Genomic DNA, 19,872 nt, shown 5'->3' with positions numbered 1-19,872 from the left:
CCCATCCTTAGCTTACTTAAAGACTTTCCAGGGGCCAGCCCGTGGTGCAGCAGTTAAGTTTGCAAGTTCTGCTTTGGCAGCCGGGGGTTTGCCGGTTCGGATGCCAGGTGCCGACCTACACGCCACTTGTCAAGCCATGCTGTGGCAGGCATCCCACATATAAAGTGGAGGAAGAGGGGCATGGATGTTAGCTCAGCTCAGGGCCAGTCTCCCTCACCAAAAAGAGGAGGATTGGCAGCAGATGTTAGCTCAGGGTTAGTCTTCCTCAAAAAAAAAAAAAAAAAGCTTTCTAAAAGACATCTTATTAACATAACAAAAGGCACCTTTATTGCTCTTATCACAGGAAATTTCAAGAGTTTTAGGAGCTGTGAGTCATCTGAATGACCAAATATAAATATCTTATAAATTACAATAGCACAGTCCACCTCCCGGCCTTCAAACACGGATCCCTTATAGCAAAACAATCACATGGGAAAAAATACTGGCACATTACTAGAGTCTCATTCAGTCATTAATAATTCTCCGGTCTACCACATTATGTGAAAATGTCTCCCAGGGCGAGCTCACTCAAGTTTGCAGGCTTTGTTTCCACCTTGTCAGGTTCCAGAAGCAGGAGTGGTCACAGCAATACAGAGCTTCGCCCTGTCAGGCATCTGGATACTCCAGCTCAGAGACAGTAGCATCTCTTGCTCTGAGCCTCATTAAGGTGTTAATGTGATATTGGATTCCCTCATTACATCACATAACCCATTTATTCATTCCCTTACCCTCAGCTACTATGTTTCCTTCTCCTCATTTATATCCAAACTTTCCCGGCTTTGGCAGGAACATTTGTTTCAGCCACTGTGCCGCTGTAGACAGCAGGCAGCAATACAAGCCTAGCAAGTGCCTCCGGCTCAGTCCACTTCTATTCAGAGAAGGTGCAGCACTAGGGGGCGATGCAGCCGTATTCACTGCTCATCCCAATTTGGCAGACGGGGTGAAAACACGTCCTGTCCCATCAGGCCCCCGAATTCTAACACAAAGTTTAAAAACACAGTTACAGTTTCTTGCTTAGAAGTTATCTCTGCTTCCAGCCCTTGTAGTTGCAGCCCTGGTCCTGTGACTACGGCATCAAGTAGGGGGGGAAAAGTTGAAGTGATGTAGGGAAAAAAGTATACCACCACCTTCCCCACCTTCTGTTCCCAGATCCACCAGAAAAGCAGAGACGTCTATCCAGGGGGGATACTCCTTTAGCCCTGCTCATGCGCGTGTTGAGAGTGAGCACACACTTGTGAAGGCCTGTAAGTCAGCCCTTGAAGCTTTGATCTCTCCCTATTCAGACAACCAATGTTTTAACCGCCCATTCCCATCTCTATCAGACTATCAAACTAGTCTGAGGAGGAGATGTCCCTGTCCATTGTTGGACATTATCAGCTGTAAAGTGCATTACTTGATGTGAAGAAATGATGGTGGACTGTCCAAATTGGTGCAATATCTCCTGTTCCAATTCTCTCGTGATACTCAGGGTATTTGCATCCATCACCAGGTAAGCAAAGCCCAGTCCAGAGTCAGTGTCTATTCTTGTCAAGACCCATCTGTAGCCCCCCCAGGGCTGCCAGCATCAGTCTGACTTGCCAGCCACGTTCAGGATCTTCCCATCAGTGAATCTGCCACAGAGCCATCTGTAGACTCTGTCTCTTGCTCGCAGATGGAACAGTTCTCTTTGGCATTTTGTGCCTCTGAGGGTATACGAGGACTATGTCTAGATTTAGCCCATCTCTGCATGGCTGCAATACCCTCATGTCCATTCATTTCACGGGCTATGTGGCCATCTCAAAGGAGATATCTCTTTGTTGATTCTAGTCACCACGCGAACCTGGAAGGGAGTTCTGATGGGCATCAACATGTCCTATTTTAATGCACTCCTCAAATTCCCACGGTGATTTCCACAGAGTTGTGCCCTATATGGGTATCCCTTTAACAGGTCGGATTTCCATTGCTCTGCTGCCTGACCATATGGCCAGGCCATTGGCCACTGCCCATGAGTCAGCAAATACCCAAATAGAAGCTTTTGGTACTGTTCAATTTTTCCATCAGAGTTGTGGCCTTCCAAACAGGATGTTGTCCTTTCTCCTTGGGACTGCCATCTGTAAACCAAGCAGCTCTTTATTGCTCAGTTGAGAGGTATTTATAGGGTACCATCTACGTGGCAATCAATTCTGACAGCTCCTCAGGTAGCTCCAAAGTCAGTTCTAGGGGAAAAATCTCCCTTCTTGTGAATATCTCCTCCTCGCATTCTCCAGGCAGCATGATATAAACCATTTCCATTTTATTATGGAACTCTTCTGGGCACTGCCATCCCCAGTAAAGCAATTCTCTGATATCATCCAAGACACTATGGGTATTTCAGGTTTCAAGAGCACTTTATGCCCTTCAGTCATTGGGGTAGTTTCAATTAATACCTGATAGCAAGGCAGTAAATAACCCTCCTTAAGGAATATCTCCTTAAACATTCCAATTTTCATAATGCTATCAACCATTATACATTTTTCTTGCTCTTAATCTAATTGTAGCATGAGTCAGGGCTTCACCAATGGGCTTTGGTACCAGAGTTCATGGGAGTTCCATATCACTGAGTTCTAGAAACTTCTCTTCTCTACTCCCTGAGCATTTTGCCCACTCTTGTGCATAAGGCTTTGGGTCCCCAGTGAAGAGTGGAGCCAAGGAATCTTGGCTCTTCTGTCAGTGTTTGTCTTGATTAACCTCCCCGACCACTGGCAAGTGATTCCTGGTCAGGTTTCTCGTTGCAATTTTTGCCTCTCAGCTTTTTAAATTTCTCCAAACTGGGATTAATAGAGTGGACTTGTGCGGGGCCCTTTAATGTTGGGGGAAAAGCAGGGGACCCCTTGGCCCATCTAATCTTTGGTCATGTTGTATTAAAATCTTTGTTTCAACCCCATCAAAGTCCATTTTATTCAGTGTTTTTCTTAGTAACTGTCTAAAGATTTCCACCCTGTAGGACAAGTCTCACAGCCCCTCCATTTCTGTCTCCCCAGTGTACGGTCCCTAACAATATTAGCTTTATTTACCTTATTTCTTCATAACCTTTTAAAAATTTCCACTTTATTGGGAAGAGTCCCTCGACTCTCCCTGAGCCACTTCTCCTTCTCTTGGTAACTAACCTAATGTTTTCATTAGCATCTGTAAGACCCCTGAGGGAAAGCTGAGACACCAAATTTGATAAGGCTTCCTGAACTGTTTTCCAGTTTCGCAGCAATAAGATTACATTATTCTTTACATGTGGTGCTCATGTGAAAGGAGCTTCCTTAGCCAGAGCATTTAGCAAGAACTGGGTAAGGGGCATATTCAGCACATGACTATGCCAGTCATCATCGAGCCAGTTCCACATGGCTTGCATAGAAAACACATCAGCTGCTTCCCCTGGGCTGTTCCATTTGGCATTCAGGAGGGAGTTGGCAAGTCCCCTTTCTCAAGATAAACACTTTACATGGCTTTTATCCAGTCCACCAGGCTGGCTGTTCCCTTGGGAATAACCTCCCGTGTGTCTGGATCGTGTAAGGCCATCCTGATTGTTCCATAGTGAGCTGTGGGTCTTGTATCAACCTACACAGGCTCTTCCACTCTGCAGCACTCAAAACCAAAGACACAGCCCCCAAATTATCACAAGTCTATTACAGTCTGACGTTCAAGTGAAAAAGAGGCTTGATGACAGGTTCCAAAACTGGCTTTTGAATTGAGTACCACCAAGGCAGCAATTGATGACATTACCACAGTCTATTCACTGAGTCAATACAGAATATTTGAAAACACATCTCTGCTATTTTCCCAGACATTCAAGAGGATTTTCTAAGTGTGCATTAGAAGGATATTAGACAATATGCTATTTGCTCTCACTAAAATGGGGTTGAGTTGGCCAAACATATCCCTATTGGGATTTTGGAATACGTACTATCAGAAAATGGTGCATTACTGGTTTTTATAGCTCACTATAATTCAATAAATTATTTAGTGTCTACTAAAATCCATGATGGGAATAAAGCAATAAATAAGCCTTCTTCTGTTCCAGGAGAGTTTAAATTTGAGACAACATACCACAATAAACAAAAAGTGCAGCTAATTTTCTGGTTTAATCAACTAAAGCCTAAAACGGATTTCCATTGAAACTATTAAAATAAGGCTTTTTTAAAAATTACGCTTACATTTTATTTAAAACAATGGACGATTGAAAGGGATAAACAAGGATATATCTTTAGAAATATCAAGAGAAACATCGAAATGAAGTAGGCATTTTGTGTGCGCTTTTTTAGGACACATGGAATTATATCTGATGGCTATTTGAGTACATTTAGGATTGTAATAATGATCATCATCAGGATAATAGAAAAAGGAAAGAAAAAAGAAAATCAGAAAACCTTGACTCACTGAGGGAGTTTCACCCCTGCGCCCTACCCTGTGATAAGCCTGTATTCAGAACAGACAGCCCACAACACTTTCATTTTCTCCTGGTTGCATAGGACTATTAAGACTCTCAGATGAAATGGATGGAGGAAAAAAGGGTATCGTATTATTTTTGTTCTTATGGTTCTTCCCTTATTCCTGCACTTTGAGAACTCCTTTCAAATCATAGCAGATGCTTTACCCATGCCCACCCCTCCATGGCTCTGCCTCTCACCCCTGCACCAGGAGCTCAGCGGGGTCTCTGTCTTCAGCCTTACAGAATGAGGCTTGGTTGATCACAGCCAATCACGATTGTCTCTCTTGTTCTTAAATTGTTAGTTTAGTCAAGTTATGTCACATAATTCTGGCCAACGAGCTATGAAGGAGAGCTTCTTGCAGGTTTTCCTTGCACTTTAGAGGGATTCAACATAAGACAATTTCTTTCTGACTCTGGGCATTATGATAAGGTGATGTTTGGAAGGATGGAAGCCATCTATGAGGGGAGTAGTTGAAGAGGAAAAGTCAATTCACTGTGGCAGACAGGATGAAAAGAAAGCAATCGTCTGGTTTCTTGACAAAATTGTTGGGCCACTGAACATTTTAACTGCCCTTCTTCTATATTCCTTGTTAAGAAAAATAATAAATCCCTTGTGTCTAAGTTACTTTTAGTCAGAGTCTCTGTTGTTTGTAGTTGTAGTTGAATGCATCCTAAATCACACTAAAGGATAATTTTTTCAATTATGGATAAATTTTACCCAATATCTAGGTCTCTCATCGTCCCAGTTCTGAAATTAACTCTGTATTAGCCTTTTTTCTACATTAACTTTTCTTTTCTTTCTTTCTTCTTTTTTTTGGGGGGGGGGGGATGAGGAATATTGGCCTGGAGCTAACATCCATTCCCAATCTTCCTCCTTTTGCTTGAGGAAGTGTGGCCCTAAGCTAACACCTGTGCCAATCCTCCTCTATTTTGTATGTGGACCACATCCACAGCATGGCTTGATGAGCGATGTATAGGTCTGCACCAGGGATCCCAACCTATGATCCCCCAGCCCCTGAAGTGGAGCTCTCAAACTTAACCACTACACCACCAAGCAGACCTGTACACTAACTTTTTTGACTGGTCATGCACTTTAAGTTTGAAAAAGCTTAACTTGATACAGACCACACTTAAAGTGTTTTTACATAGTACAGAAATCCTTCCATGGACACAGCATTACTATTCACTTATAACATCTTCTGAGTCATCACAGAACTACATTCCCTTGATTTTAGAAGGGATCTATATTTAAGTAACTCATATCTTGTCTATGTAGCTTTTTCTATTAACAACTTTAGAAACATCATTGTTAAAATTTGATCATCTGATTACTCCTATCCTTAAAACTTACTATAAAATAACCCCACTTTTTTTTTAATGTGTAACAGAAATCCTTTAGGCTTATCATGCACTTATTTTTTTCTTGTTATAATTTCAGAGAAGGAGCATATCTGACCATTACATCATAAATAGATTTGCACATCAAAAGTCAATTGAATTACTTTTCTGTTTAAATTACTGAATCATAAACTGGTACAAAATAAATTATTACTATGATTCCCTATGTATGATTTGTACTTTTAAGAATTAATTATATTCTAAATATGTACAGAATATGTCAAAATCCCTGTGGAATCAAAAGCTAGGACATCCCTGTGCTCCACCCCTATGTGCCCTCAAGACAAGTTACCCGGATGCCATCCCCTCCACTTTATTCAAATATCCACACATGAAGGGGGAAAATCCTTTTAATTTCAGAATTTTTGATATAAAATTTCTGACAAATAGACATTTAGAAATTCACTATGATTTCCATTGCTTTGTATTTTATTCCTATATTAAAACTATATCACAAAAGATACTTCTCAATAACTGAAAAATCTCTCTAAGCAAAAATTCTAACATCATTAAGCCATTGGTATCTTTTTTTTATTACATTTACTGAAGGAAGCAATTATACTGGTCATTATAAAACAAATTAAAAAAATCATTGTCTCACAATTAGTTTCACTAAAGATCCTGTGAGGAAAATGTCATTTTAATTCAGACTTTTATATCCACACACAAAATATTTTCTCTAGTCTTCTCTTACAAATATTTTCAATTGAAAATTATGTTTACTGACTAACTTAGCACATTTTCCTACTACTAATTTACAGTTTAAAAACTCTGAATTTGTCTGAATTGGAGTTTTGGGGGTTAATTATTCAATTTTAATTTTTTATTTAATTTGCCTTTTTAGATTTCAAGTTTGGGGGATAATTACATCTTTATTATATAGACTATAACATACTAATTATTTATTAGTAAAAACTATTTATTTTCTTAGTAAAAATGTGTGCTCTCATCTTTTTGCATTTTTTGTAATAGTAAATTTCTGTCTTTAGTTACACGTTAATCTCTGATATACATGCATAGCTTTACATTTTCAAAAAGCAAATTATTTTCAAAAACCTACATAAGTAAAATTATGTCAAATGGTTTCTCTGCTGCTGAGGTACCAGAAAAGAAGCTATAAGAATTGCCAATCATTTTTTTTCTAGTACCTTTAAAGTAAATATCCTGCAAATGTATTGTAATGTGAAACTTATTCTTTATTTACTGAGTAAACTAACATTTAGAAAAAGATAGTAGTAGAAGGCTGAGATGTAAAACTTTGCTTCAAGATAAACACTCTGAGGTTCATGGAAAATTTTTGCAGGGAAAGTTAGATAAAAATTAAGACTGATAGGGAATCATATTTTAGATACAGTTTTAATTGTTTAGATTTTATATGGGTGATGAGATTTCAGTGTGTGTGTTTTTAGTTACAAAATGATTGCATAGTGGATTAAAATTCACCTATTGCGTAATTGGAATTTATGGGGGAATAAAGCTTTTTCCCTTCTATGTTCTTTGGTTGGTCTAATAATTAAATTAACATAAGACAGATTAACAGGAGAAAAACAATTTAATTTCATACACATAGGAACACACAAAAATATGAGACTCAAAGAAGTGACCAAGCAGGTAGCTTTTATATCTTTTAGATAAGGAAACAATTAACTTATGAAGAACTGATGAAACAAAGGGTTTTGGGCTCGGGGTAGCAAGTGAGTGAAAAAGTAACAATGTTTGTTTATACAGACTTCTCACCCTGAATTCCCCCTCTGGCGATAACCATGCCTTTTACCCTCCTGCTATAGGGAGGGTACCCTCACATGGGAGATTTACTTCCTGCTTTCAAGAAGACAAAGGAGGGTCAGAGTGCCCTTCTTGCACTGGTTGTTTCTTAAGCAACTTTAATTCAAAATGGTCAATATGACAAAGCCTATTTTTGTGGTGGCATATTGTGCTCCTGTTCAGATTTGCATGGCTGGTTTCATCTAAATGTACATTCTATGGCTGGGATCACTACTAAACATCTAAGCTAGAAATAGATGAGTGAACTGAGTCTTCTTCCTAGTTTATTTAAGGAATTAATGTGATATAAATAAAAAGTTGTCTATGTTCTGAAAGTTTATTTTTTCAACTTTGGTCATATATTGTTAGACTAATAGTTCCTAACCCTTGCTGATTTCCTTCCCTGGAGAGATTCCCAAGAGATCAGAATTAATCTGAAATTAGAGGGAATACCATCAAAATATTATAACTTCTCCATGTTACCTAGGAACTTGGTACAACTGAGAACTATCAAATAACTTCAACTATCTTGAGCTCCCAGGCAATTTGCTGTGGGCATAAAACATGAAACATTAAATACCACACCAGAATAAGACAACTTCATTAAAAAGCACTAACTAGCATGTTGGAAGAACACAAAACCTCTGAAATTCTTGAGTAGCATGAGGACATAGGTGAAACAGGGAACAAGTAGAACTTATTGGTTAATGCTGATGAACCAGTTTATCATTTTCCTTTTATTCAAGACAGGATATTGAGACGAATTCAAGTGGTATGTATGTTTTTAAAGACAGAGTAAATGTATTTCCATACCAGCTTCATGCCAACTGCGTTGACTTTAACTATGGTTAAAACATCTATTTTCTTTATCTAGAAAACATCTATTTTCTGTATCTTGAAAGAACTGAATCTTGAAGATCATTTCTATATTTAAAAGTTCTTAATTAATAGTTTTCTCTATGCAAAATCGAATTCGGAAATAATTACCCAGATGCATGAAATCCCAATGGCTCTTCCTTTCAACTGTGTTCATGAATAGGAGACCCATTCTTGGAGGGCTAGCCTGGTGTTTACTTCCATTCCATACTTCTCTGTGGATAAATATTCATTCATTCAATAAACAATTACCGATCTCCTGCTCTGTGCCAGGAGTTGGAATAGGCACTATTCTAGTGCGAAAAAAAATGCCCTCTGCCCAGAATTACCTCCCAGTCAAGAGGATACACGTTAGCGGGTAAGTTACGAGAGAATGAAGTACATCCTTTTGAACCATAAACAATCAAGTGCATAATCTCCACCAAGGAGGAATTGTAGATGACCTCACTCAAGAGGTGACATCGGATATGCTGGATGTGAAGGAATCTGCCAGGTGGAGAGAGAGTCCAGAGCATGCTAGACTGAAGCAGTAACGTCTTGTAGTTACAATGCCGGTCCAGGTCTCTGTGGATCCTCTACGGCCGGTCCAGGCCTCTGTGATTTTGCACATGATGCTTCCTTCTTCAGCTAACCTGCCTGATGCTTTCCTCCTAATATTTCAAAGCTTCCCTCTATGAAGCCATTCTTGGATTCCACGCCATCCTCCACCTCCTCTGCTGCTTCATAAAATCCGTTCTATAGCTTAATTTACAGTTCTCATCACATTAAACTGTAACTGGTTCTTGGGTGTTTACCCCCACACACTAATACTTATCTGTAATACCCAAGCACCCAATTTAGAGCCTGAGTTATAGTAGAAACTCAGTCCATAGGTGTACATGGATGAATGAATGAATGAATGAATGAAAGATGTTAGACTCCAGAGAGAGAAGGAAAGAATGGGGTCTCCTGCAGTGATAGCTAAACCTAGAAGAGAAAGATGGGTCTTTCTCCAAGGCGAGCATGAAGGATTCAGTAGCTGTTCATTTTAAATAAGAAAGAAAACAGTACCCAAAGCGTCCTGTACAATGCTGTTTTGTTAAATTAGGAGACACATTCATTGCCCTTATGTAAAAGGGGCAGGAGCCGAGGAGTTGAACAACGAAGGGCACAGTCAGAACTGCTGAGCCGAAGCATGAGTTTGGCTGAAGTGGGAACACCAATTAGCTCTAGTACTATTCTTCATGACTGCGCGGTGTTTTACTCCATTATGCTTGACAGTCAATTCATTCAAATATGTTAATGAGAGTTTATCATATTAACAAAATATTTTATAGAGTATATTAGTTACATATTACATAAATATTAAACAAAATTTGGTGCCTTAAACCAAACACTCTCCTACAGCTTCCGTGGGTGTGGCTCTGCTGTGTAGCTTTGGCAAGAGGCCTCCGGCCCTCACCGCGTGGGTCTCTCCCCACGGGCTGCCTGAGTGTTCTCACAGCATGGCAGCTCATCCCCCAATGTGGGCTACAGGAAAGAGAGAGAGAAAGAGAGCAAGTCGGAAGCTGCAATTCCTTTTACAATCTCACATCATAAGTCACACACCACCATTTCCACTTTTTTAAAAAGTTTGTTAAAACCAAATTATTAAATCCAGTCCACACTCAAAAGAAGGGACTTAAGCTCCATGTTTTGAAGGAGAGTCAAAAATCTACGGACACGTTTTTCAATCCCCTCATGGAGGGATCATGGTGAGAAAGACAGACAAGGCTTTGCCCTTATGGAGATCGTATTCTACTTCAGTAAGATGAAAAACCAACAAAGAAAATCCATAAATCAGATAGTTTGGGATTGCTTTAAGTCTGTGAAGCACTGTGCAGATGTCTGTGGTATCAGGGACCTAGAAGCTGAGAGCACTAGGCAGACCAGCCAGGGTACCCTCCTCCAGGGAGGTTGAGTATGACAGAGATGAGGAGGGTGAGAAGCCACGTGAAGAACCTGCGACAGAACTTCCCAGGGAGCACAGCCACCCAAGGAAACAGCAAGGTCCTGGGGCAGAAGTGGGCCAGGTAGTCTGAGGAGCAGAACAGAAGGCATAGTGAATGTGGTAAGCGATTCCAGTTGGGCCAGAAGAGGTAGGAAAAGACAGGGTAATACAGATCTTGCTTTGCTGCCCCAGGGAAGGAATCCCGATTTGATTATGCAGTAAGAAGACACTGAAGAGTTTATACAGGAGAATGAAATGATTGACTGACATTTTAAAACCGAAGTAGGAGTAACAATCATATAAACATATAAAACTCCATTTAGAATAAAAAGAAAATATTCCTATAGAATTATGTGCCAAATGTCAGCCTACGCATCATCTAACTGTACTAGCAAGGTAAGTCTCAATCCTCCCTCATCTTGGTTGCCAACAATGACAAAGTGTGTTTCAATTTGAGAAAAAGAGGAAGAGTAGTCAAAGAAGATACAAGAATCCATGCAAATAGATGGAACAATTGAAGAGCATCGGGTGGGTGGTTATCATGCATGCACTGTTTTAACGTAAATCATATTTTATACCACATTTGTTCAATAAAACTCTCACATTTCTCTTCTTGGATACTTAATCACATACGGAACTCTGTAACTTTTCTAATTTGATATATTATATTCACATCCAATAAGAATATCTAAAATCATAGGAGCCGTTATAACTGTCCTCTTTTTAAAAGTACAGATTTAGATGCTGAGTCTTAGGGAACAGCTGCACCCAAACTCACAAACCCACATCTTGAAGATTCTCAAAAAGCACCTTCCAAGGGCAAATTTGACACTTGTAGAAATATCAAGCATGTGTGTTAATTCTAGAATTCACAGCTCCAGGTAGATGATAAAAGCAAACATATGAAAAAGCATTTGAAGTGTAAAAACACAATGTACAAATGCAACTTCGTTTCATCATTTTGAACCATAATGGAGCCATGACTCACTATCCACTTGGAAATTCTCTTTCCTTTTCTCCCCTCCCTCCCTTTCTTCCTCCCTCCTTCCTTTCCTCCTTTTCATCTTTCATTTTTTTGTTCATTCTTATACCTTTTCTTTCTTTCCTTTGTTGTTTCTTCGGCTCCATCTTATTCTAAAATGCATTTAAGGTGGATTTCAAAAATTCACTTAAAATGTGAAAATATGTCAAATAAAAAAATTTAACACTGGGGCTGGCCCGGTGGCATAGTGGTTAAGTTCGCACACTCCACTTCGACAGCCTGGGGTTCACAGGTTCAGATCCCAGACACGAACCTACACACCACTCATCAAGCCATGCTGTGGTGGCGTCCCACATACAAAATAGAGGAAGACTGGCAATGGATGTTAGCTCAGGGGCAGTCTTCCCCACCAAAAATAATAAATAAATAAAATAATAACAATTTAACACTGCTTTACACACTCAACAAATATTTATTTGGGGCCTCTCTTGTTCCAGGTACCTTGCTAGTTCACTGGTGCTAATATAGTGATCAAAAACAAACAGGATGCCTTATGAACATTGCAGGCTGGGGTATGGGGAACAGCAGTTAGTTAATTATTCTAATTAATATCTAATTGATATTATGTTCTTTAGGCAACATTGATATAATGTTCTTTAGGCAAGGGACCCTGTGTGTGAGAGCATATCACAAAGGAATCTGACCAGACTCATGGGTTATTGGCTTTATTACAGAAAAAAATACTTAAGAGAAGATGTGAAAAAGAGTAGGATTTAATTAGGTGAAGAGAGATGGGAAAAATATCCCATTCAGTGATATAACATGCCCCACATTCTGTGCTCCTATAGGAGATGATGGGGAGTTGACAGAGAGGCTGCAAGGGAGAAACAAGATGCATTTGAGGATTAAAGAACACTGCAGGCGGATTTAAAAAAAAAGATATACCATTTTATGGAATAATTCTGGAATGGCTAGCAGCAGACACACCTTTTGGTCTCCTTTTGGGGTTCTTGTTCATATGCTCATCATATTCCTTCATTCAAAAACGCTAAAACAATTGAGAAACATGCACACCAGTATGATAGGCCTAAAAGATTAACCTTATTGCTAAACGAACAATTGGAGAACAGAACTTGAACCAGCTTTCTACTTGTTATTAGAATTGTGTCAACCAAAAAGATATGCCGAAGTCCTAACACCTAGCAACTCAGAATACGAATTTATTTGGAAATAGGATCATTGCAGAGGTAGTTAGTAAAAACGAGGTCGTATAGCAGTAGAGTAGGCCCTTAATCCGATATCACTGGTGTCCTTATAAAAAAAGAGAGAGACACACAGAGAAGAAAAGGCCATATGAAGACACAGACACACAGAGAGGACATCAGGTGATGACGGAGGCACAGATTGAAGCCACGGAGCTGCAAACCAAGGAGCTCCAAGGATCACTGGCCCCCACTAGAAGTTAGGAAGAAGCAAGGAGGAATTCTCTCCCACAGTTTTCAGAAGGCGCAGGCCCTGTCAACACCTTGATTCCAGACTTCTAGCTTCCAGAACTGTGAGGCAAAAGATTTCTGTTGTTTCCAGACACCCTCTTTGTGGTACTTTGTCACAGCAGCCCTAGGAAACTATATGCACACGGCTCTTGCCTGCCAAGTCTCCACCTTCGGGTTCCCATAGAGGGGCGGCTTGCATTTACTCGTTTGTGGGAGAACCAAAGAAAACTGTGCAGAGGATGTGAAATATGCATACCCAATCTCTTTTCCAATCTCCCCAACCAGATAATGTGTCTTCCTTGGTGAAGAGCAGGAAAAGGAGAAGGAAGGAAGAGTGCAAATCACCTTCTCAGCTTCCAAGAGATTGGAGGTTTCTCTTTTATGGTCTCGGCTAGTAATGAGGAGAAGATGGACATAGTTTCCCTTTGGCCTTAGAGTTCTCCAGGATTTGGTGGTTTCTCCTAAGGCAATTACAAGAATTTAAAGACTTATTGCGTGTGGTTTGTTTTGTTCTGGCAGAAGTTACACTGTAGAAGCACACAGCTAAATTTTCATTTTGAAAAGACGATCTGCCTGCAGTGAGCAGAACGGATTAGAAAGGACGCAGAGGGAGTGTGGATCACTCTCAGAGCTGCAAAAGGCAGATGCTAGGAATCTGACCTGGGATGATTTTATTGGAAATGAAAGAGTTCGAGAGATTTGAACGTAAAAATCTTCAGGATTTGATGGCAGATTGAGTGTGAGGGGGGAGGAGGTGTAGGACATGGTAAATTAGTAGGCGAGGAAATTTCAGCAAAGGAAAAGTCAGAGTGGTCAAAACAACAAGAAAAGCAAAACCACGACAACCAGAAATAAAGAATAAGATTCATCACATATCGACGGCGTGGTCCTCCACTTGTGCAGATGTGGGGCATGTTATTACCTCTGAGGTTTGTAGAAAACCACACAAAGAAGGAACCACAAAATTTCTTATAGAACTTATAGCTTAAAAGAGAAACATTTCTTTAAAAGAAGCATAAGAATTCCTGATACCAAGACCCAAACAACATTTTCTCCATGGTTCTATATAAAAAGAAGACTTTATAACTCAGCAAATAACATCCTCACCAAAATCTTAGCAATAAGGACATCTACAGGAAGCTCATGCTCAGTTCAGTCCAACGGTAAGTTTCTGAACTAGCTCAAAGTATGCATTTTTGGGACCGTTTTGGCAATCTTGCTTGAGCGTTTACTTTCTCTATGAAGTGTTACATTGCAGTGGGTTGGAGGCGCTGGCCTTGACGAGAGAAGGGGTAACTCTCCTGTGTGATAAGTGACTCACCAGACAGCCACGCAGGTGTAACACTGGCATTTGCTCATGAAAATTGAGATGTGTAGCAAGAACAGTGTGTAGGTGGAAGGGTGTCCCACCATGTCTCAGATGGCTTCGAAGATAACATCCTTGTCTGGGGAAGAGAGTCTTTAAGAAGAAAGAGAGAAAGGTGATTCTTCAGGACAGATAAACACAAAATGAAGGCCCTGAGCTTCTGTGTAGGAAAAAACTTGTAACCCCCAAATAAATAAATACATAAGGCAACTTTTGTATAAAAGAAAAAGAAAGAAATGATCAGGAAAAGCAGCTGATAATGTAGTCACAACTTCCTTGAAAAAGTAAATGCTTAGATAAATAGGACCAATCTTTTTGATGGTTTGAATTATTAACTAATGCTGGATCCAAAAGTATTTTCAAGGAATAAAATAATCTGATTTCTGGGTAAAGGAAGTGAGAAACGGCACAATCTGTTTTACATACCAGATGACTCTATTTCATACAGTAACATTCCCATCAGTTGAATAGACTTGATTTGTTTTACTTTTAATGTTTATTATAAGTTTATAACATTTTAATATTTATTATAAGTAGACAAGTATATTTCCAAAATTCCCCAAACAAGAAGGTGGGATGTGTCACATAGGTTTCTTTCAGCCGTAACTGGAGACTCAGACAAAAGTAGGTTAAACAATAGGCCTTTGTTTTCTCATATAACGAAGTCCAGAGGAAAGGTCCTTGCAGGGTGAATTAATTCAGGACTCAGTGGTGTCTCAGCTCTTTCCATCTTTCTTTCCTGCCATCGTCAGCACACCAGTGATTTCTCACTCTGTTAATGCATCATGATTCCCACAATTCCTGGAACCGCATGCAGAAGCTACATCACCTAGTGGAGTATGGGCATCTTCTTTTTTTTTTTTTTTGAGGAAGACTAGCCCTGAGCTAACATCTGCCAATCCTCCTCTTTTTGCTGAGGAAGACTGGCTCTGAGCTAACATCCATGCCCATCTTCCTCTATTTTATATGTGGAACGCCTGACACAGCATAGCTTGCTAAGGGGTGCCATGTACGCACCCGGGATTCGAACCAGCGAACCCTGGGCCACTGAAGCAGAACGTGTATGCTTAACCACTGCACCACCAGGCTGGCCCCAGGGCATCTTCTTTTATCATCTGTCTCCTTTAACAAGCAAAACCTTTCTAAGAGGCAAGATTTCTATGTCATCTCATTGGTAAGGATAGTGACATATATGCATGCATAAACCAATCAATGGTTAGAGTAATAAGACCTTTATAATTGGCTCAGGCCATTCATCATTGACTCCAGGGACTCAGGGTAAGTAGGGACTATACCTATATCTTCTGAGACCCTGATTACCCATCAGAACACTAGTCAAATGGAGGTGATGTGTTTCCAGTGAGGAAGAACAATGGCAGAGGGTGTGCCTATTGGGTGGGCAACAGAGAGGCTGCCACAATGGATCAAACATTCATTATAGGAAGTGAGATAGAAGGACATATTGAGGATTTCATACACGTTTTATTTCGTTTCTGTCGTAGGGAAAAAAGTTCATCCGTGTTTGCAGGCTTAAGGAGATAAGAGGAAGAGACTGAATCCAAAGGAGGGAATAAATGGATTAACTATTATTCTAGGAGAGTAGCCAGGTCTTTGAAAAAAAATAATCTCCTTGGTAAATGCTTCGTGTTGCTGTTGTTTTGTAGTAAGGAAATAGGCCTCTTGCTGAGGGGAGGCCAAACTCTACCATGAAGGGGCCGGATACACTCTTTGTATTTTAAGGAGTTGTTAGGAAGTTGCCAAAACCCTAAAATGAATTCTGGAAGGTTACCAAAAAGGGCAAGGATGGCAGATCTCATTAAAGGTTGATTTCTGAGCCTTTTGAGTTAAGCCTCTCCAGGATGTAGAAACCTTAAAGACAAATGACCCCAGTCCAACTCATTTTACATTAAATTATTTATTTTCACAGAAATTCACTCAAAATTAGAGTTACTGCGGGGCCCAGCTCTGTGGCTGAGTGGTTGAGTTTGGGAGCTCCTCTTCGGCAGCCCAGGGTTCTGCTGGTTCGGATCCTGGGCATAGACCTAGCACCATTCATCATCCTGTGGGCGACATCCCACATAGCACAACCAAAGGGACCTACAACTAGAATATACAACTATGTAATGGGGGGCTTTGAGAAGAAGAAGAAGAAGAAAAAAGACTGGCAACAGATATTAGCTCAGGACCAATCTTTAAAAAAAAAAATAGAGTTACTGCATGACACAATTTGTCTAGTCATGTCCTGGCCTGGTGTAATTATTAATAGCTCATATTTTTTTTCTTAAAATTGTCCTAATTTGGATGATAAATTATATGCTCACCTCATCAAAACATGGAAGAAGTTCAGATGCCTGGTAACTAATAATATGACAAATATCCACTATGCTACCAGTCAAAATTTTAATTTAGGTCAAATCAAATTCCCAACTTTAACAGGAGATAGAATAAGAGTCAAGGGTGTCATGCACTCTGCCCCACTGGACAGCAGGGAAGTTGAACGCAAGCCATCATTATTTCTTTTTTCTATGATGATGTCACTTCCTTATGGATTAAACTAGGATACTGACCATCAGTACCTTTCTCGACCACATCCTTCGTTTTGTCTCTTAGAAGTAGGATGCCCTCAGGCATCTTTCGTATTCCCTTCTCTTGACAATCTCATCAAGCTTCTGATCTATAACCTTGATCTATGGTAATCTGATTTATGTATTGAATAAAATTTTTCTGTGGAGCTTCAACTGGATAATCAAAGGCTATGGAATCTAAAATCTAGCTTACTATTGGATATTTCAACCTGGATATCTTTTATTAAATCAGTCAGATTGTTAGAAGAATTCAATTTGTTGCAATTGTAGCACTGAGGTCCCCATTTTCTTGCTGCCACCACCTCCTACAGTATGGAAATTGTTGTATTTTTCGCCTTCTTCAAAAGATCATTCTGGTGGCAATTTGGCATTTAGACCACTAGGTATTTCCAATCTGCTAGAACCTGTCTTCTCTGAAGTAGAAGAATTGGCTGCCAATGGGTGAATAAGGTAAGGGTTGCTTAGAAGGCTTAAAGAAAATGACACGTGGTTTGAAAAACCGGAGATGAGAGGGGGAGTGGAATTGACAAGAACAAATACAAGAATTTCAAAGGATAACTGGTGCTATCATGAACTTGTGGTGACAATAAACTACCTATTTTGTGGATATGTTTTTTTCTAGCAGCAGTAGGCAGCCTGGAATAGAAGTGATCCAGCTAGATCCTGGGAGAGGTTCAAAGTGAGTTGTTTTCAGAGCAGATAGGGTGAAATGGAGAAGAAAGGACTTTGAGAGAGCTAGCAGGGAGAGTAATTTAAGTGGCTAGCAGTATTGGGCTCCAGAGAAGAGGGTTTGCTCAAAAGGGGGCTAAATGTGAAAATGCGGGAATCAAGGGACTTACGGCCTCCAGAACAAGTTGACAGGGATGAGAAAATGGGACCGAGAGGAGATTGTTGTTGATTATTGGGACATGGACATGAACACAACTAGAACAGCAACATTTGTGAGAAAATCTCAGTTTGCCTGAAGACTGGCTGTGGCCATGTACTGCTGAAGCTGATGGGAGTGAAGTTTACTGTTACTTGATGTGTCGACAGAACTAAGATTGTTCTTAACCTTGAGTTCTTACTTGGCTAGACTTCAGGATGTGCACTTTTCTGGGGAGAGTCCATACTATCATCAGGTTTTCGAAGACTTTGTAAGCCCCAAAATGTTAAGACCAAATTAGATTATTAGATGAATCTACATTTAATGAAAATGTTGCTTCCAAATTCTATGTAGTTTTTCTACATATATGAGCTGCAATATCTCATTCTGGCCTATGACCTATTTGCTGCTCCAGCACATTAGTCTTCCTTAACAGGTTTCAGAAAGCAATTCTGAGCAGGGTCCATATTTGTTTTGCTATTTTCTCTTCAGCAGTCAATTTTATTTTTCTAGGAACATGGCATTAGACTTGATAGAGGAAAAATTATGTTCCATTGAAACATCAAATTTTATTGGGACATATCATAAGTTTATTTATGTGAGTACATTTGATCAGAAACTACTGGAATATATTTTATTGAAAATGGATCAGAGGGCCAGCCCAGTGGTGTAGTGGTTAAGTTGGGCGCATTGTGCTTCAGTGGCCCAGGTTCATAGGTTCTGATCCCAGGTGTGGACCTACACCACTCATCAAGCCAGGCTGAGGCGGCATCCCACATACAAAAACAGAGGAAGATGGGAACAGATGATAGCTCAGTGACAATCTTCCTCAAGCAAAAAGAGGAAGATGGGCAACAGGTGTTAGCTCAGAGCCAATCTTCCTCACCAAAAAAGAAAGAAAGAAAGAAAATGGATCTGAATTCAAGAACTTCTTATATTCTCTTTTAATTACTTAAATTAATTGCTCAAAAAGTTAATTCTGAAATAAGTTAGATGTTTATAATAAAACAATATAAGAAGGTATATATTAATTAGCAATCTCCTAGACATGTATCCTCTAAATCTAATTCTAAGAACTTTAAAAGGTTCTTCCGTTAGGTTTCAAAACTTGATTTTACGTTTTACTAATTCTCTGGAATAATAGAAGAATATGGAACCTGGAGGAGTATAGAGTTACTTGAAAATACTCAAGAGACATTTCTCATTGTCTACCTTTGTGGAAGAAGGAATTTAGGATGAATTTGGATTTTATAATGAGAAGGAAATGATTCTCATAAAAGGGAGAGAAGTGATCATTTGTATGCTGGAAATGAAACATTTAGAAAGCTTACCTTTTGTAACGAAAATATAATCCTAAAATTGACATTTGATAGATTTTACAAATACCTCAGTGCATAGAAATCCATCAGGAAAATGACAAAATGATAAAAGAGAATGCTGCACAAGAATATTAGTGGAGATTGAAACCCGTGCTAAAAAAGCCATCCTACTGCTGAGAACATCATTAGAGCTATTAACCAACCAGTAAGCAGCGCCAAACCCACCTACTTGTAGCAATTGATTAGAAAGTAACCGAATTTACACTTTGTGCACTGGGCCAAAAGAACTGAAACAATATAAACTTGCTACAAAGTACCAAGTTCTTTCAGTTTTTTTGTTTATCAAGGAAGCTTGCATATTTAATACAATGAAAAAGTGAAATATCTCCCCCAACCAAAAAAAGTAACGGAGATTTATAAGGAAGAGGAAACAAATTAAAGTAAGAAACAAACAGGAATAGGCACCCATGGTAGACGGGAAGGACATGAGCACCTTATACATGTTATTACTTATCATTACTTTCCTCACAATACTTGAAATTGCTAGTCTCCATTCAAAACACTGTACACACATTAATTATCACCATGACTCCATGAAGTATTATTGAGTTACTCATTTTACAAATAAGGAATCAGAGGCAAAGAGCAGATAATTAACTTTCCCAGTGGCATATGGTCAGTAAACAGCAAAACAAGGATGCGACGCCAGTCTAATTGAGGGACAGACATTTGCTCTCACTCTACCGTGATGTGCCTGATCACTGTCCACACAGAACAG

Source organism: Equus caballus, chromosome 1 (assembly GCF_041296265.1).
Source record: "Equus caballus isolate H_3958 breed thoroughbred chromosome 1, TB-T2T, whole genome shotgun sequence".
NCBI lineage: Eukaryota > Metazoa > Chordata > Mammalia > Perissodactyla > Equidae > Equus > Equus caballus.
This window is presented reverse-complemented; position numbering follows the sequence as displayed.